An 18,829-nucleotide genomic window follows, 5' to 3' on the forward strand; every position below is an offset into this window, starting at 1 on the left:
TGATTGGGTGAATAGCTCCTTTTCTGCTTTGAGTTGGTTTAAAAAATTCTTAGCAGCAGCTCTCAGCATAATTTATTAGGCAAGAGTTTAGGAATGTTATTCCATGAAAGCTACTTTCCTGCATGCTTGACGGGTAGCACCATGTCTGCCTGACTGTCTCGTCTGTCTGAGTAGTCTGTCTGGGTAGTGTGTCTTTTGGATTCTCTCTTATTCGTCCTCCTTTCTCCTTCTTTATTTTCTTGACTAGGTAGAAATAGTACTAAAGTTTACTTTTAAAAATGTTGAATAGATCAGTGTTTCCCATCAAATTTCCTCTAGACCATCAGCATTATAATCAGTTGTGCTTGTTAAAGACGCATAATCTTGTTCCCTGACCCAGAATCTGAATTTGAGAATTGCTGAATTACAGTTACCTGTGGTCACTGTGTTACTTTTAAACTATCAGTAGAATGTTCTGTTTCTCTCTGAATCAAAAGATAATCTCATTTTCCCCCTGAGTTAATGTACTCTGATTTAAAAAAAAACAGAAACAAAAACAAAAAAACAGTTCCAAATAATCCTGGAATTAGGTTTCAGAGTTTGAGAAACTTTCATTAGACTTTTATTGAAACAAGGGTTGGTGTTTCATACACTGTGGATATCCTCAAGTTATTGTTAGTAAAATGTCAAATTACTTGACGTTTAAAAATAAACTTTAATGATGACCAAACCCATTAATTTTAAGTCTTTGTTCAAACTACTTATGATTTAAATGAGTCACAGAGTTGGATCGGGTGGCTACGCTGGGTAGAACTGGGTACTGACCTCTGCCAGTCAGCTGTGTAACTCCAGGCCCTAGGGTGCCCCCTCTGTCCAGCCAGGGATTGCATGGATATGCTGTGATCTCCCTTTTGGTTCTGATTGAGTTGGACCTTGTGGGAGGGGAAACATAGATGTTGACACATGAGCACGTATGTTGGAGAGAGAAAGTTTCATCTTGGCATAGGACTTTTAAAACACAAGGTAATTTTTAATCAGTTTTGGGACCAAAAAACACTGAATATGGGAAAAATCCAAATTCTGCCAAAATGTCTAAAGAGGTTTATTCTGAACCAGTATAAGTGACAGTGGTCTAGGTTACACAATCTCGAGAGATCCTGATAAAGTGTGCATGAGAGGGTTGGGCTACAGCTTGGTTTTACACATTTCAGGGAGACAGGAATTGTAGGGTAAAATTATGGCACGGGACTTTTAAAATGAAGATGTGAAAGTTTACAGTCCATAGAGAATAAAAATCTAGAAGTTTAAAAGAAATAATTGGTAGTTTCTTTACTCATTCAGAAAAACAATGCCATATTTCCCCAAATTCCTGGTTATGGAAACGCAACCAGGAAACGGACTTCCTTAAGGCAAGGACCATCCTTTGTTGGAGACATTTGATTGGTTGTACTATTGCCAGGTACATTTGTGTTATTTTACAAATTCTAGTAGAAGCGGGTATAATGGTAGGAGCTGGGCAGAGCAGTGTTTCCAGTCATTTTTCCTATTAGAAGCCGTCTCTATTGGAGGAAAGAAAACAAGGCCTCCTGCCTCCAAAGGTTAATCAGTAATGAAATAATTCAAACAGCTGGAGAACTGGGGAGAAATTGGAGTTTAGCAGATGATTTCTTGCATGTGCAATTGTGTTCCATTTCTCTCCATTCATTTATGGAGAGAATGATAAATGTATCAAGAGTGGTGAAGTATATAAAGAGCATTGTTTCTTAAATCTCAGTAATTTATGGACCTCTATTTAAAGGAAAAATTTCTCACAAATCCTCAGTAATAAATATTTTTATTATGAAGGAGCTTCAATATAAACTAGGTATAAACTCCTTATGCTTCTAGCTCTTACTTAACTGTAAAGCAGTGATAGATTTATAGAGCAAATTCAAACAAAACTACAAAACCAATAAAATTCAAATTAATATTAATTTATCATGACAGATAATTTTGTTTCACTAAAATTAAACCCCTCCTCGAAAATGTGATTATGTTTCTGACAGCCGGAGTGCCAGTTCTTTTTAGATCTGCATGAAACTCAATTCCTCCACTTTCCTGTATTCTATGCTTCTTTCATATTAAAGCTCCTTCATTTAATAAGAATGCAGGATTTAGGGTTTAATTCTGCCTCATTTATCTTGACTTGGTCTTGAAGATTAAGATTGTACTACTAGGTGCCAAGATCAGAAACATAAATGGAAACCTACTTTTGATCGGTAAGATTTCTGGACTTGTTGCCTAGTTACAGATGAGATAGTAGAGGAAAGAGAAGGGTCACTGGTACCTGTAATTTTGGGTTGCAGATTTGGGTGAGAGTGAATGGTGCCATTTAGCAAAATGTGTAACAAAGGAGGAAAAGTAGGTTTCGGGAGGAGATGATTAGTTTAAGACTAATACTGCTTAGGTTCCTAGCAGTACGGTAGACTGAATAACACACTTTTCCACTAAAGCATTATATTCTGGATAAAACATTTTTTAATGTACTTCTGAGACCACAAGAACTAAGACATCTCCAAAGTCTCTCACTTCAAGTAGTTCAACCACGTATCAAAGAGTAAGGTAAAACCCAAGCTTTATGTGTAAATAAACACAAAAGATAGCTTACCTGAAGAGCAAATGCTACAGGTTGAACATCCCTAATCTGAAAATCTAAAATTGAAAATACTCTACAATTTGAAGCTTTTGGGGCACGGGCACGAAACTCAAAGGAAAATGCTCATGATTTTTGGATTAGGAAGGCATAGCATCGCTTCTCAGCCTTTTGGCTAAGATCAAGTGTGGAAGGCATAGCAAGTATATATTCTGCAGAATATTCCAAAATTTGAAAATGTCTGAAATCCAAAACACTTCTGGTCCCAAGCATTGTGGATAAGGAATACTCCACCTGTAATATCACCATTGTGGTTAGGGACTAAGTCTTGGGTCAGTGGCAAGGTATAAGAGCCTGCATTCCACCAGTACTTATTTGTAAGAGGAGCTAAAGTGGCTCTAGGAAGATAGTGCCCTTTGGCTTCTGGCAGAAGCAAGTGCAAATCCTTTCAGGAGGAAGGCATCTTCACTTTAGACTTTAGGATTTTCCTGACTAACATCAATCAAATCGGCATTCAGAATCAAAGATCTCCAGTCCTACAAGAAAACAAGCCATCAGCAGTGCGAGTCATCAGAAACAAGTGAAGGCTGGGCGCGGTGGCTCATGCCTGTAATCCCAGCACTTTGGGAGGCCGAGGTGGGCAGATCATGAGGTCAGGAGATCGAGACCATCCTGGCTAACACGGTGAAACCCCGTCTCCACTAAAAATACAAAAAAAATTAGCCGGACGTGGTGGTGGGTGCCTGCAGTCTCAGCTACTTGGGAGGCTGAGGCAGGTGAATGGTGTGAATGTGGGAGGCGGAGCTTGCAGTGAGCGGAGATTGCGCCCCTGTACTCCAGCCTGGGCGACACAGTGAGACTCTATCTCAAAAAAAAAAAAAAAAGAGAAACAAGTGAAAAACAATAGATTTAGAACCCTAAGGACTTTAGATACTATAATTATCTGATACAGAATATAAAATAACTAGGTATGAAATCTTTTAAGAAAGAAAACATGTAATCACAACTAAGTGCAAAATTGACCAGGCAGATTTGGAAAACCAAGACCTAAGGAAATATTAGAACTGTTGAAATAAAAACTAAATAAATTAGATTAGAAATAGGTGAACTAGAAAAATGAACTAGAAAAAAAGTTTGAAGAAATTAACCAGAAAGCATAGGGGAGAAGAAAAACATGAAAGTAGTTGAAGGATATAACAGTCATGATGAGATCTCTTCTGAGTTCCAGAAAGATAATATGAGTAAATGGTTAGGAGTACTATTTGAAGCTCTAATGTATATATAATTTCCAGAGAGAGTTTATGAATGACATAAATGGCCAGTGTTCCTTAAATCTAAGTAATTTATGGGCAGATAAGGGAAGCACAACATATAAATAAAAAAATTCATACTAGACATAAAGAAACTTTAATTCACTTAAAAAAAAATAAGAAGACCATCTTTAAGAACAGCCAGAAAAAAAGGCAGACTGTTTATCAGACTGAGAGCTGACTTCCCAACAGCAACAATGAAAGCTGGAAATTAGTGGAAAAATATCTTCAAAACGCTAAAAGAAAATATTGATTGTATATGCCAAAAAAGCTGTCATTCAAGGAAAAAATAAAATATGCTTTCAGAAAAACCTAAACCTGATTTTACCACAGAAGATCTTTTCTAAGAAACTTCTTAAAGGGTATACTGTAGGAAGGAGAGATTCCAGGAGGAAGGGCTGAGATGCAAAAAGGAATGATGAAGAAATAAACTGGTAAACATGTAGATAAATCTCATTAATTAAAATTAAATAAAGTTAAAAATTTAGCTCCTCAGTCATGCTAGTTAGCTACATTTCAAGGCATGTGTGCCTAGTAGCTATTGTATTGAACAAACAAATATGGAACATTTCCATAATTGAAGAAAGTTCTGTTGAACAGCACTGTTGCAGAGCAGCAGAAGGGAAGATGCACTAAGATAGTCTCTGCAATGTGTTGACTGTAAGATGGCATCTTTGTAAGAGCCACCATTATATGCTAACAATTTTGAGATAAACATTGCCCCACATCTTTAAGATGCCATTAAAAAAAGACATACCTCAAGATTACCTATATGAAAATGTAAAGAAATGTGTGTCTTGAGCATGGATGCAGTATGAAGTTAGAATGTTAGGGGCACAGAAGTCCAAGAGTTGTGGTGCAGTAGATTAGGAGAGGTCTGGGCCAGCACTTTGAGAGGCCAAGGCGGGTGGATCACCTGAGGTCAGGAGTTCAAGACCAACCTGGCCAAATAGTGAAACTGCGTCCCTCCAGAAATACAAAAATTGGCCTGGCATGATGGTGGTTGCCTGTATCCCAGCTACTCAGGAGGCTGAGGCAGGAGAATCGCTTGAACCTGGTAGGTGGAGGTTGCAGTAAGCTGAAATCGGGCCAGGACAACAGAATGAGACTCCGTCTCAAGAACAAACAAACAAACAAACAAAAAATGGTGAGGAGGTGAGATGTTGTAGAGATTCTTTCAGGATAAGGCATATATATTACTGAAATGAACATCAGCCTGCTATGTGTATGATAGGAGAAGCAATGAAAATTGCAAAGCCTTCGGGAATTATTTCTGTCGCTATATTGGGGAAGGCTTCATGAGGGCAGTAATATTTGGGCTGGACCTTGAGGAATGAAGAATTGACAGAGTAGTAGGGCAGGGCAGTATAGATAGAAGGAATGACACTAATGACAGCATGGAATTGTGAAAAGGTGTTCGCTTTGGCAATAATTCCTAATGATCTAGACTTCACTATTTCCAGCTTCTTTCTAGGTAGTCTAGTTTTGATGAAGGAACATTTATTCCCTGAGACCGGAAGCATGCCTTTTACTAATCTTAAGTTGGAAGTTAATCAAAATAACTAGACACCTAACCTGCTACTTCCCCAATGCTCTAAATAGACAACACTTAATACATGTTTTTCACATCCTCTTGAATTACACAATTTATTGGTAAATTTGGGGATTTAAGTTCGGAAAACGTTAATGCCTGTGGTATATTAATAAGATGAGTAGTCGTATAACTTCCTTAGACTAGAGTGGAAGAAAGACTGTTAGCTTGCTAAAGTTCACCAGATCAGAATGCTAAGAAAATATAGGACGGATAAGACGTGGATTAAAACCCCAGGCCCTTGATTTAAAAGCTGTGTAACACCAGTCAAGTTATTTGACCTTTTCATGCTCAAGTTTCTCCTTTTAAAAGAAGGCAAATAACACTTCCTACCTCAGGATGGGTGTGAAGATTAATGAAAAGCACTTAGCAAAACAGTTGCCCATTATTATAATAAAAATATTCCAGTGCTTTTTCTCATTAAGTGAATACAGTAAATCAGTGGTTCCCAACCATGGCTGTATTAGCATCATCTGGGAACAGTTGAAAAATGATGCAGAGTACTTGGGCTTTGTATTTTATGTAAGAATCCCAGTGTATTAGTCCATTTTCATACTGGTATGAAGAAATACCCGAGACTGGGTAATTTATAAGGAGAAAGAAGTTTAATGGACTCACAGTTCCACATGGCTGGGGAGGCCTCACAGTCATGGTGGAAAGCAAAGGAGGAGCTAAGGCACATCTTACATGGTGTCAGGAAAGAGCATGTGTGCAGGGGAATTGCTCTTTATAAAACCATCAGATCTCGGGAGACTTACTATCATGAGAACAGCACGGGAAAAACTTGCCCCCATGATTCAGTGATTCAGTTACCTCCCACTGGGTCCCTGCCATGACACATGGGGATTATGAGAGCTACAATTCAAGATGAGATTTGGGTGGGGACACAGTCAAATCATATTACTCCAGGTTTGCGAACCCTTGCTCTGGAGTTGAGTAACATCTTGGTCACTTTTACTTGGATATTCATCCTTTTTATGCAATATTTTGAACATTGGCTTTTAGTATTGTTGAGTGCATGGATTTTCAGGTTATTAGAGATTAATGTGTAGATCTTAACATCTATGCCTTCCCTTCTCTTTCTTTCTCCCCCCTTTCCTCAGCCCTTTCCCCTCCATCCCATATTGAATTTTTTGTACAGCAGGGCTGACATGTCCTGCACAGCTTAGTTCTCAGGACTTTTAATTAAATAAAACATTTTTTTTTTAAAAAGAAACTTTGCTAAGACAGACTTTTGGCGTGTTAAAGTTGAACTTGAGTTTAGTTTCTAAAATAATTTAATTTTTTTTTTTACTCTTTAAAATAATGACTACAGGAAATACTTCTAAAATAATTGATATTCCCTGTGTTAAAACTGGGGTTATTACTGGATGAATTTCAGCATGTGTTCTTTTTTCCTGGGGTAAAAAAAAGTGTCGGGGAGTGTTCCATTGTATGCCAAAACACATAAATTGTAATCCCTCAAACCTCAGAACGCCCTTCATATGGTGGTAGTTATTTGGTATATTGTAAAATGTGGCCTGGAGATTAAAATAAGAAATAAAATATTTTACTATATACGGATCAGTTAGAATATTCCTTTTAACACTTTTGCATGGATACTTTGGTTAAAAAAAACCATTGTATTGAAGCAGACGTAGCATTGTTGCTTGTTTCTATTTCCTATATGTATTTTATATTTCCTACAGATGAAGAATGACCAAAATGTCAGCACCATTAAAGCAGAAATTTTTTTTTAGTGCCAATCTCTATCACCTAGAATGGTACTTGATACATAGTGATTGCTCGCTAAAAAAATGTACTAAATGAATGAGCCAACAAGCAACCAAAATTAAAAATGACAGTATCACTCTTCACTGAAAACTTCCTTCCAGAAGTATTGGGAACGTCACAATACCTGGTGTTTGTCTAGAATTCCGATTAGGTGCCACCTGCATGTTCCTTTAGCCCCCTGAGCCTTCCCACAGATCACAGCTTCCCTTAGAGTCAGTCCATGCAGAAAGAGCTGTGTCTTAGTGTTCACGGTTGTATTGGTAATGCCACATCTAGCAGCATAGTGGTTTCTTAGTAAACATTTGTTGGATGAATATAGTGCTTTTTAGTTTCAATAATGCTTTCATGTTCAGTTTGAACAGTTGACAGCCCCATGAGGTTGGCTAATAGTATCATCCTAGTTTTATAGATGATGGAACAGAGGTTAAAGAGGCTGTTAGTTATCCTTGGGTCATAAGTAGCAGACCTGGAACCACAACTTCTAAATCTGTTAATTTCTTCATCCCTTGTTTCAGAACAGCTTTAAAAACATTAGTGAACCTATTAATTAATTAATATTCCCCTTCCCCTAGTTGAAATCCTACAGGGAAAGTTACTACATGAACCTTTTTTCCAAACTGCCCTAATGTTATCAGTCACAGACTTTGTTGGATGCCAGTTTCAGTTTTCATAATAGTTCTTTTTTGGTTACCTGTGATAGATTCCTTTTGAAAGAAAAAAATTTTTTAACGAGCCCTCATTCTTTCAAACAATTTATATTCTTCTTTCCCAGACATTTTAACCTGTAAATTTATCAATACTGTAAATCTAAGTTTTATAATAAAAATATTCCAATACTTTTTTTTTAAGTAAGTTAATGCAGTAAATCAATGGTTCCCCAAATTAGACAAATTTTCACAGCCCCAGAGGAGTGGGCTCCAGTGTGTTCCTTCTTGCCTTGTCTGACTGGTCATTTTGACATAGAAATTTCAGCTGTGTTGAATTGGCTTGGTGGATATTTCTGGAATCAGGCTTGAGAAGGAGAGACCTTCCCTGTGACATTAGTAAAAACAAAAAGGCTGAGGCGGGTGGATCACCTGAGGTCAGGAGTTTGAGGCCAGCCTGGCCAACATGGTGAAACCTGTCTCTACTAAAAGTACAAAATTAGCCGGGTGTGGTGGCACGCGCCTGTAATCCCAGCTACTTGGGTGGCTGAGGCAGGAGAATTGCTTGAACCCGGGAGGGGGAGGTTACAGTGAGTTGAGATTGCAACACTGCACTCCAGCCTGGGAGACAAGAGGGAAACTCTGTCTCAAAAAAAAAAAAAAAAAAAAAAATGGCCAAACATTGAAGATCCTCAAATGGTGGCAGTGTCTGGGTGCACATTTTGCCAGATCCATTTACAGAGGCCAAAGACCAACTGACATATGACCAAGGTTTTGAATAAAAAAGGATTTCACAATCTATGAATCAAATCTAGTTCTCATTTCTGTTTAGTCTTCTGTTGAGAAAAATAATTTGGTGACTTCAGTAAGCTTTAATCTACTTTGTGATTCTTGGGTTAGAGGTTATTTTATCAGACTGCTACATTTAAACTTACCCTCATTATCTTACAAATGTCTTTAAGGTGTTACTGGAACAATACTCACCACAAAGCTATGATTTCATTGTGAAATACCAACAAGACCCTGATTCCGTTTGCCTGCTGCGGACATTAATGTTTACTGTTAGAACTGAGGCATCAAAGGGAATAAATAAACTGCTGACATTGTGTTGCCTTCAGGATCCAGTCATGGGAATATATGGTAGGGATTTGAGAAGTGGTTTTGGGTGGAGAAAAAGCATTTTCTTTTTTCACCCAGTGCCTGACTTCTCAGTTGAGGCGGGACAGCCATTGTGTTTGTTCGGGCTCTCACAAAGCCAGATCACATCAGCCCAGGCTGCGGCTTTATGAGCAGCCTCACAGTTCATGCCTTTGTTGCCCTGGTGCACAGTCGGGAAAGGATGACGAGAAGGGAGCTCAATAAAGACCTTTCAGGGATTGTTTCTGAGTTTGTCATTGCCATCTGTCCTCCTCTGTCCCCTGGCTTTCGAGGCTATTCCCATTTTGTGAGACTCCTGGATTTCTGATTGGTGTGGTGTGGATACCATAGGTAGATGTTACGCAGAAAGTGGAAGTAAGCAATGTTTCAAAGAAATAATCTTGAAGAAAAGAGAAAAAAGCCTGCTCTTTCTCCAAGGCTGTGTGGACATAAGCGGTGAAGGATTAGGATTATTTTAATTATTAATGACTGTATTGTTTTCTTTCTTTGTTTTTTTTCTGAGACAGGGTCTTGTTCTCTTGCCCAGGCTGGAGTGCAGTGGTGAGACCTCAGCTCACTGCAGCCTCAACCGTCCAGGATCAAGTAATCCTCCCGCTTCAGCCTCCTGAATAGCTGGACCACAGGCGTGTGCCATCATGCCCAGCTTTTTTTTTTTTTTTTTTTTGAGACAGTCTTACTCTGTTGTCCAGGCTGGAGTACGGTGGTGCTATCTTAGCTCACTGTAATCTCCTCCTCCTGGGTTCAAGTGATTCTCCTGCCTCACCCACCTGAGTAGCTGGAATTACAGGCGTGTGCCACCATGCCTGGCTAGTTTTTGTATTTTTAGTAGAGACAGGGTTTTGCCATGTTGGCCAGGCTGGTCTTGAACTCCCTCAAGTTATCTGCCTGCTTCAGCCTCCCAGAGTGCTAGGATTACAGGCATGAGTCACCATGCTGGACTAATGTTTAAAATTTTTTGTAGAGATAGGGTCTCACTATGTTGCCTAGGCTGGTCTCGAACTCCTGGGCTCAAGCAATCCACTTGTCTTGGCCTCCCAAAGTGCTGGGATTACAGGTATGGTCACTGTGCCTGGCATCTCTTAATTTTTGAAACCACTAATGTCTTTCCCTTAAGACTTGGGTCATTTTGGAACTAAGAGGCCAGACTTGATGCCTTCAGACATTTATTATTTCTAACACTGGTGCATGCATCTTTCCTGTCTCTCACAGGTGGCTTGGTGCAGGTGTAGTTTTATCTTGTTGAAAGCCTTTTGTTCTTCTTTGAACAGTGGGACTGTAGTGTTATCAACAGGGCCAGTGCTAGGACCAGAAAGCTTTCGGTATGATAGGCAGTTTCTGTTCAGGACACCTGCTGCCCAAACACAGTGCACTCATTGTTTCTTCAGTTGAACATGTTCTAGGCAGAGCTGTGTCTTTTTTAGCCTAGGATTGAGTCTTCACTTTTTCTCCTGCATGCGTTTCATTTTTGGTAGAATAAATTTCTGTCTTGTTCTTCTGGTTTTGCTGGTATGAATTTAATACCTGCACGTGATTTGTACAAATTTTATTTCCAAGGTGCATGCTGAAATGTCACAGTGGTGGAAAGAGCACTTCAAAGCGGAGGCAAATGATCTGGACTGTCATGCCTGCTTTGCTGGCTGTGCGGCTGAGGGAAAGACATTTTACCTCTCTGGGCACTGGCTTCTTGGAGCAATGGGTTGCCAAGGGCCCTAGTGTAAAGATTCCACTGTTGTGTCTTGTGTTTTTCAGGATGCTAAGAGCATCAGAAATGAGTGTGCCAGGAGTCATTAAGGGCCCTGCTCCTGTGTGTAGGTAACACCAGGAGGCATTCTTTTATTTATTTAATTTATGTATGTATTTGAGACAAGGTCTCACTCTGTCTCCCCGACTGGAGTATAGTGACGTGAACATGGCTCACTGCAGCCCTGACTTCCCAGGCTGTAGTGACCTTTCCACCACAGCCTCCTAAATAGCTGGGCCCACAGGCATGTGCCAACATGCCCGGCTAATTTTTTAAATTTTTGTAGAGACAAGGCCTCTCTTTGTTGCCCAGGCTGGTCTCGAACGCCTGGGCTCAAGTGATCCTCTGGCCTTAGCCTCCCAAAGTGCTGGGATTACAGGCCATGAGCCACCGTGCCCAGCCTGTTCTTTTAACTAAGTGACAGTTTTATGGCATGGCCAGTGATAGAGAAGTTTGGATGCGATAGGTAAGGGAGGGAAACAGCTATGGTTCTCTGTCTGTGGCAAGTTTGCAGAGTAAAAAAGAATTTTTTATTTCTAGGAAAGTGTTGTTCATCACTGGAAGTGTTACTGGACACTTGGGTTTTGAACGTGTAAATTAAGAACTTCTGTGATCAGATAAATACTTCCTCATTTGTTAACTCTGTTCAGATAAGAGGCAGACCAAAGATCAGGCTAATATAGCATAGATACCCCATTTCTGATTTGTATTCCTGCAGTCTTAAAAGAAACCCCTTATTTAAAAATATCTTAAAATATATGTCAATTGTAGAAAATTTGGAAAATACCAGAAAGAAAATACAAATAGCTTCCCATTCCATAACCCAAAAGTGCTGTTGTTCACACTTAGGTGTCTTTACATTGTATGCACTCAGTTTGTAGAACAAAATTGGGACCATACCATACATATATAACTTGATATCTTGCTTTTTTTCTGCAGTTCCTTTCGAGATGATTTTTGGGACTGAGGTTTCAACTGAAGGTAGAGATTAATGTAATATGCTTAGCACACTTGTGACGAGGACTGTTTTGATTTACAGAAATAGAACTGTGGACCCAGTATCTGAAAATAACATTTGTCCTGTCCTCTCTTGAATAGACTTTCAATATTTGGCATATATAGATGTTGTCATAACTGTTACTATAATTAACAAATGAAGACTTCTTAATCTATTAGCTCTTATTGTTCACTAATTGCTTTCATAAGATTCTTTCATTGAGTTTTCTGTGCCAGAATTGCTAGCTGCACCACCAGTGAGCATAAGTTATTTCAACACTGTTTTTCCTTAAGCCCTGATTTCTCTAGCTAAAGCATGGTAGCGCCTGTGGGCTAGGCCACATGTTTGGCAGCAGGATAGTTAAGGGATTCCTTTTGCCCAGTTATATTATACGTTTGATAATATTTATGATTTACTTGTTGAATGTTGGTTTCATATATAATTTCCTTTATAGGAATTTTCCTCTAGGAAATGAAAGATTATTCGTTTCCCCTTTGGATTATGTAGCCTATAAAATTTTCTATTACACCATTCACATTGCAGTGTAAATATATTCTAAATCCTGAACCACATTAGAATTTTTTTATAGCCCCCACTTATGTGTCTTTTTGTGGTGCCCTTTGAAGTCCTGTAATGTTTTATGTTTGAGATTAAATCTGGGTTTCACTTTACTTTTTAAAGCATATTGAGCAAGTTAATTTTCTGTTCGAGTTCCTAAGGGGAATGATTCCAGCCCTCTGTGTCCCAAGAATTCAGACTGAGCCCTGCCAGAACATTCCTGTGGTTTTCCACGGGGCAGATCAGTATGTTCATGAAATTTTAGTTGTAGCTTGTGTTTTCCGTGGTTAATTAAAACATCTGGCTTTTCAGTTTCCCACAAACAGAGCATAATCACTAGGCCAAACCTTTTCAATAAATGATTAAATATTTCAATCCTCCCCTCAGAATAGCCCACACTTGTCTTTAGGATACCTTGTAAGCTGTTACCTCTGTTTATAATGATTTTGAACGTTGGGAACATGTTTGAGGTTATCCTGCCAAATATCTGCCCTTGAGAGAGAGAAGGTTGGTGACTTTGAGTCCTTATAATGGCTTCTGGCCTTTGCCCCCCCAGGTTGGAGTTGCTGTGGGTGAGCTGCTGTGGTCTGTAGCCAAGCATGCTGTGGTCGGATCTGCCCAGCCGTGGAACAGAAACATTTGCTGGATGGAAAATCCATAAAAGAAAGCTCCTGTGAAAAGCTGAGGCTGACAATAATTTAAGCAAAATCAGGTTGGTATAAGTAAGAGAGGCTGGATAAAGCGGATTGGGCCGGATAGGGAAAAGTTTTTTGTTCCTTCCAGACACATTTTGGAGACCACCCCAAATGATTATTTTCAGTTATTTGTGAGAGTCCCAACATGTGTAAATGGCAGATATATGCTGGCAGCCTTTTGTGTATAGTATAATGTTGTCTTCCTTTCCTTCTCTTCCTTTTCCTCTCCTCTGTCCTATCCTCTCTCTCATCTTCCTCTCCTCTCTCAGAAAAGAGAGGAGGACGTTGGCACAAATATTGGAAGAAGCCACAACTAGAAGCCACCTATGCCAACTTCAGTGGTCTTGGCTTTATTTTGGGGAGAAAGCGGCGTCCAGCCTCGTGGAGTCGCATTTGGAGTTTCAAAGACTTGCACTCATTTGTGTTTTAAAACTTTGAAGGGTGGGGCATGGAGGCCTGCCATTTCTATTGGGATAATTCTGGCTGTGAGCCTCCAGTCTGCTTGGCCAGATTTTATATACTCTAATCTTTTCCCCAAACAAAAGCCACCAACACATTTCATTTTCTGCAGTGTGTGCATTTGGCATTAAGATACTTATATATGACAGGGGAAGAGAAATGTCCTGAAAAACATAGTTGTTTAAATAAATGCAAAATACTCTCACTGTGGGCCAGGTGAACGAAACAGCATGGATAACCCCATATGAGGCAGTAAAGTGAAATAATTAATTTTGAAAACATATATTATACAGGGACAGACATTGCAGACCATTTCTATTGGACATTCAGTGGGTAAGTCAGCTTTCTACATAAGCAGCTAATAAATACTCCCTAGAAAGGAGTGAGTCACAGTCTTTCAGAATCTGTGAAGCAGTGAATGTCTGTTGACTTTGTCCACCCAGCATCCTTTTCCTCCATCTTTTTTTTTTTTTTGAGACGGAGTCTCACTGTCGCCCAGGCTGGAGTGCAGTGGCATGATCTCAGCTCACTGCAGGCTCCGCCCCCCCCCCCCCCCCCCCCCAGGGTTCACACCATTCTCCTGCCTCAGCCTCCCGCGTAGCTGGGACTACAGGCGCCCGCCACCTCGCCTGGCTAATTTTTTGTATTTTTAGTAGAGACGGGGTTTCACCATGTTAGGCAGGATGGTCTCGATCTCCTGACCTCGTGATCCACCTGCCTCGGCCTCCCTAAGTGCTGGGATTACAGGCATGAGCCACCATGCCTGGCCTTTCCTCCATCTTTTAATAAATCATCCAGATTTTCCCTGGACAATTTCCCCTGCCTCATTTTCACCCTATGTAGTTAGAGGAGGTGACCCTGCTGACTCAGTTATGGGCATGTAACATAAGTGTGGCCAGTGATATGGTTTGGCTGTGTCCCCACCCAAATCTCATCTAGAATTGTAACTCCCATAATTCCCACATGTCATGGGAGGAGCCTGGTGGGAGGTGATTGAATTATGGGGGCAGGGTTTTGCTGTGCTGTTCTTGTGATAGGGAATGAGTCTTATGAGATCTGATGGTTTTAAAACCGTGGTTTCCCTGCACAAGCTCTGTCTTTTTTTGCCTGCTGCCATCCATGCAAGACATGACTAGCTCCGCCTTGCCTTCCACCATGATTGTGAGGCTTCCCCAGCCACGTGGAACTTAAGTCCATTAAACCTCTTTCTTTTGTAAACTGCCCAGTCTCAGGTACAGCATGAAAATGGACTAAAGGGTCACAACTGTCTTTGGAAGGGCCATAGTATTCTTATTGCAACTATTTAAGAAGTTTTGCTTTCTGTGAGTTTGTTAAGCTGGAGCTGCTAGTGGCAGTTTTTGCTATGACTTAGGGAAAACCATACTGAAAATTAAGACAACACAGGAGAAATCAAAGCAGGGAGATGGAGGAAAAGAGATTGGTAGGAAGGAAAGGGAAGGGACACTCGTATGCGCGCACACACATGCACACGCACACATGTGCACACCTGCACACACACACACGCATACACACACACACACACACATATATTTTTGGCCTGCAATTCAGCAGTGCCTAAACCCAGCATCTCCTGTTTCACTTCCGTGGCAAGTTAGCTAGTTCATCTGAGTTAGATGTCTGTCTCTTACATCCAAAACATCCCAATTGGTGATATCTTCTAGGAGTGAGGTCTTAGGGTAAAATGACTATGGCATAGTCCCTGTCTTTAGGGGCTCATGGTATAGGGCAGCAGTCCCCAACCTGTTTGGTATGAGGGACTAGTTTTGTGGAAGACAATTTTTCCAAACGACGGGTGGGGTGACAGGGATGGTTTCAGGATGATTCAAGCACGTTACATTTATTGTACACTTTATTTCTATTATTATTACTACATTGTGGTCTATAATGAAATAATTTTGCAACTCACTATAATGTAGAATCAGTGGGAGCCCTGAGCTTGTTTTCCTGCAGCTAGATGGTCCCATCTGGGGATGATGGGAGACAGTGGCAGATCATGAGGCATTAGATTCTCAGAGGAAGCATGCAACCTAGATCCCTGGCATGTGCAGTTCACAATAGCGTTTGCGTTCCTATGAGAATCTAATGCTGCCACTGATCTGTCAGGGGGCGGAGCCCAGTAGGTAATGTGAGCGATGGAGACCGGCTGTAAATACAAATGAAGCTGTGCTCATTAGCCCACTGCTCACCTCCTCCTTTGCAGCCTGGTTCCTAACAGGCCACAGACTGGTCCCAGGGACCCCTGGTGTAGGGGATAGGCCAGATAAGTATTCACATGACTGACATGCAGTGTGAAATGTATCTCTAGAGGTAAGGACAGTTTTGTGGGAACAGAGATGGAATTAGGAATTCTGCTGGGTGGTAGACTAGCAGGGAGGGCTATTACTTAACAAGGTAGAAGAGGATTAAGTCTTAGGAACATTAAAAAACATTAAAAAGATTTTAAAAATAGATTTAATTCAATTACTTGCTTTTTGAGTCTAAAAGAAGGGAAGGCTTTCCAGAGCCTATAGTTAAAGTAAATTGCAGATAACGAAGATAATTTCAGAGGTTAGTAATGGTAGAATCTTGTTTATTTACTCTGAATACAATTGTTTAAGGCCTAGCCAAATGAGAGGTTATCAGAAAGCTGTCTGGAGTTAGTTTTAACACGACAAGGTAACAGCTGCTGTTCTCACCAGAACCTCAGTCAGCTTTCTGTTTTAAGGAGAATTAAATGAATTTAAAGATTTATTTCCTCTTTTTAATGATAGAGTTTTCATTAATATTATATTTTGTAATTACACTGTTTTTTGGGGGAAATTTATGCAGCAAGTACAGAGAGTTTCCATGTGACTCCTACTGCCAGTTTCCTATATCATTAATATCTTGCATTAGTGTGGTATATTATAATTGATGAGCCAATATTGATATATTATCATTACTAAAATCTATAGTTTATATTAGGTTCACTCTTTGCGTTGTATGTTCTATGAGCTTTCATAAGTATATAAGTTGTATTTCCATTACAGTATCATACAAAATAGTTTCACTGCCCTAAAAGAATTGCATGTTCTACCTGTTCGTTTCTTCTTCCTGAACCCCTGGCCACTACTTATCTTTTGCCCCATAGTTCTATTTTTTCCACAGTGTCATATAGTTAGAATTATACAATAGATAGACTTTTCAGATTGGCTTTTTCACTTACCAACGTGCATTTAAGTTTCATCCATGTCTTTTCATGAATTGATAGTTCATTTTTTTAAAACACTGAATAATATTCCATTATATCGTTGTTCCACACTTTATCCATTCACCTATTGAAGGACATCTTGGTTGCTTCCAAGTTTTGGCAGTTATGAATAATGCTGCTGGAAACATTCATTTGCAGGTTTTTATATAGATATGTGGATAAGTTTTTAACTCATTTGGGTTTCTCATCATTAAATATGATGTCAGTTTTAGGTTTTTCGTAAATGTTCTTTATCAAGTTGACAAATTTCCCCTCTATTTCTGGTTGCTGAGAGTTTTTATTATGAAAGAGTGTTGGATTTTTGTCGGGTGCTTTTTCTGCAACTATTGATATGGTCATGATTTTCTTCTTTAACTTATTCATAGGATGGATGATACTGATTTTTGAATGTTGAGCTAGCCTTTTGATAGGGATTATGTTGACTTTCTAGATCAATATTAAGAGCTCTTATGTTGACTTGCAGATCAATATTAAGAGCTCTGATACATGAACATGGGATGTGTTTCCATTTCTTTCAGGCTTCTTTAATATCTTTCAACAGTGTTATATTGCTTTCAGGGTACAAGTCTAATACTTCCATATTAAATTTATTCCTAAGTATTTTTTTCTTTTTGATGCCTTTATAGATTAAGAAAGTAATTATTTTCAAAGTATTTGTAGCTAGTGTATAGAAATGCAGTTGGTTTCTGTATAATGATCTTGTTTCCTGCAACCATGTTGAACCTGTTTATCAGTACTGATAGTTTTTTATGTGTATGACTTTCCTAGTATTTTCTATATACCAGATTATGTCATCTGCAGATATAGTTTTATTTCTTGTCCAATCTGGATGTTATTATTATTTATTTTTGCAGTGATTTGAAAACTTGAGTGTGATGTGAGAAATACAAAGTTATGTGCTTTGGAGTTTCTAGTGAAATCATTCTGTTACGTAGCTTTTTGATAAGGATAAAAGATGATAATTATGAAATTTATCTTCTCACAGTTGACTTAGTTATTCAGTCATTACGCTTCTTAGTCACTCCTATATCTTCTTTGGAGAAATGCCTATTCAAATCCTTTGCCCATTTTTATATTGGGTTGTCTCTTTTTGTATATAGTCTGATATAAGCTCTTGATTGGATATATGATTTGCACATATTTTCTTCTAGTCTCTGGCTTGTTTAATGGTGTCTTTCCCCCCAACAATGAAATACTGTAAATTTAAATCATTGATAAATTGCATCAATATGGGAAACTGTGTGTGTGTATAAACTTATTTTCTTAACAGTGTTGTTTGGTGCTCAGAAGCTTTTAATTGTAACAAAATTCAGTTTATTAGTTTTTTCTTTCAAAGCTTATGATTTTGATGTTTCTTTAACTCTTTGGCTGGCTGATCAAAGCTCATGAAAAGTTTCTGTGTTTCTTTCTAAAACTTAGTTTTTTGGTTTTTTTTTTTATGCAGTCTCACTCTGTCACTAGGCTGGAGTGCAGTGACGTGATCTCGGCTCACAGCAACCGCTGCCTGCCGAGTTCAAGTGATTCTTCTGCCTCAGCCTCTCGAGTAGCTGGGACTACAGGTGCCCGCCACCCACCTGGCTAATTTTTTGTATTTTTGGTAGAGATGGGGTTTTACCGTGTTAGCTAGGATGGTCTTGATCTCCTGACTTCATTATCCACCTGCCTCAGTGCGCCTGGGCTCTTTCTAAAACTTTTGTTGCTCTACCCTTTACATTTTAGTCTTTAATTCATTTGGTGTCAATTTTTATGTATGGTGTGAGGTTTGGGTCTATTTTTATTTTATTTTGTTGATTTTTTATTTTTATTTTTTTGCATATAGGTCTTAGCACCATTTGCAGAAAAGGCTAACCAGTGACTTGACTTTTTTTGTAGAAAATCAATTGACCACAAATGTAAGGGCTTGCTTTCTGTACTCTCAATTCTGTGCCTTTGGTTTACCATCTGTCCTTATGTACCACACTGTGTGTGTGTGTACCTGTACCACACTGGTTTTGCAATGCAATTTTTCTATGAAAAAAGTTAGTTCAAGAATTGGACTTAAC

General features: G+C 39.2%; 1 protein-coding gene across 9 annotated transcripts in view; it reads left to right on the forward strand.

The window, feature by feature from the left end:
* Positions 1–18,829, forward strand: part of APBB2 (amyloid beta precursor protein binding family B member 2) — a 408,726-nt gene that overhangs the window by 59,867 nt on the left and 330,030 nt on the right. For 8 of the 9 annotated variants that reach the window (XM_030801441.1, XM_030801446.1, XM_030801448.1 and 5 more), the window contains exon 2: positions 12,940–13,095. The exons of the other annotated variant lie outside the window; for it this stretch is intronic. The gene's annotated coding sequence lies outside the window, so the exon portion shown is untranslated. The remainder of the gene's footprint in view (positions 1–12,939; positions 13,096–18,829) is intronic. 9 annotated transcript variants of the gene reach the window in all.

This window comes from Nomascus leucogenys, chromosome 20 (genome assembly GCF_006542625.1).
Source record: "Nomascus leucogenys isolate Asia chromosome 20, Asia_NLE_v1, whole genome shotgun sequence".
NCBI lineage: Eukaryota > Metazoa > Chordata > Mammalia > Primates > Hylobatidae > Nomascus > Nomascus leucogenys.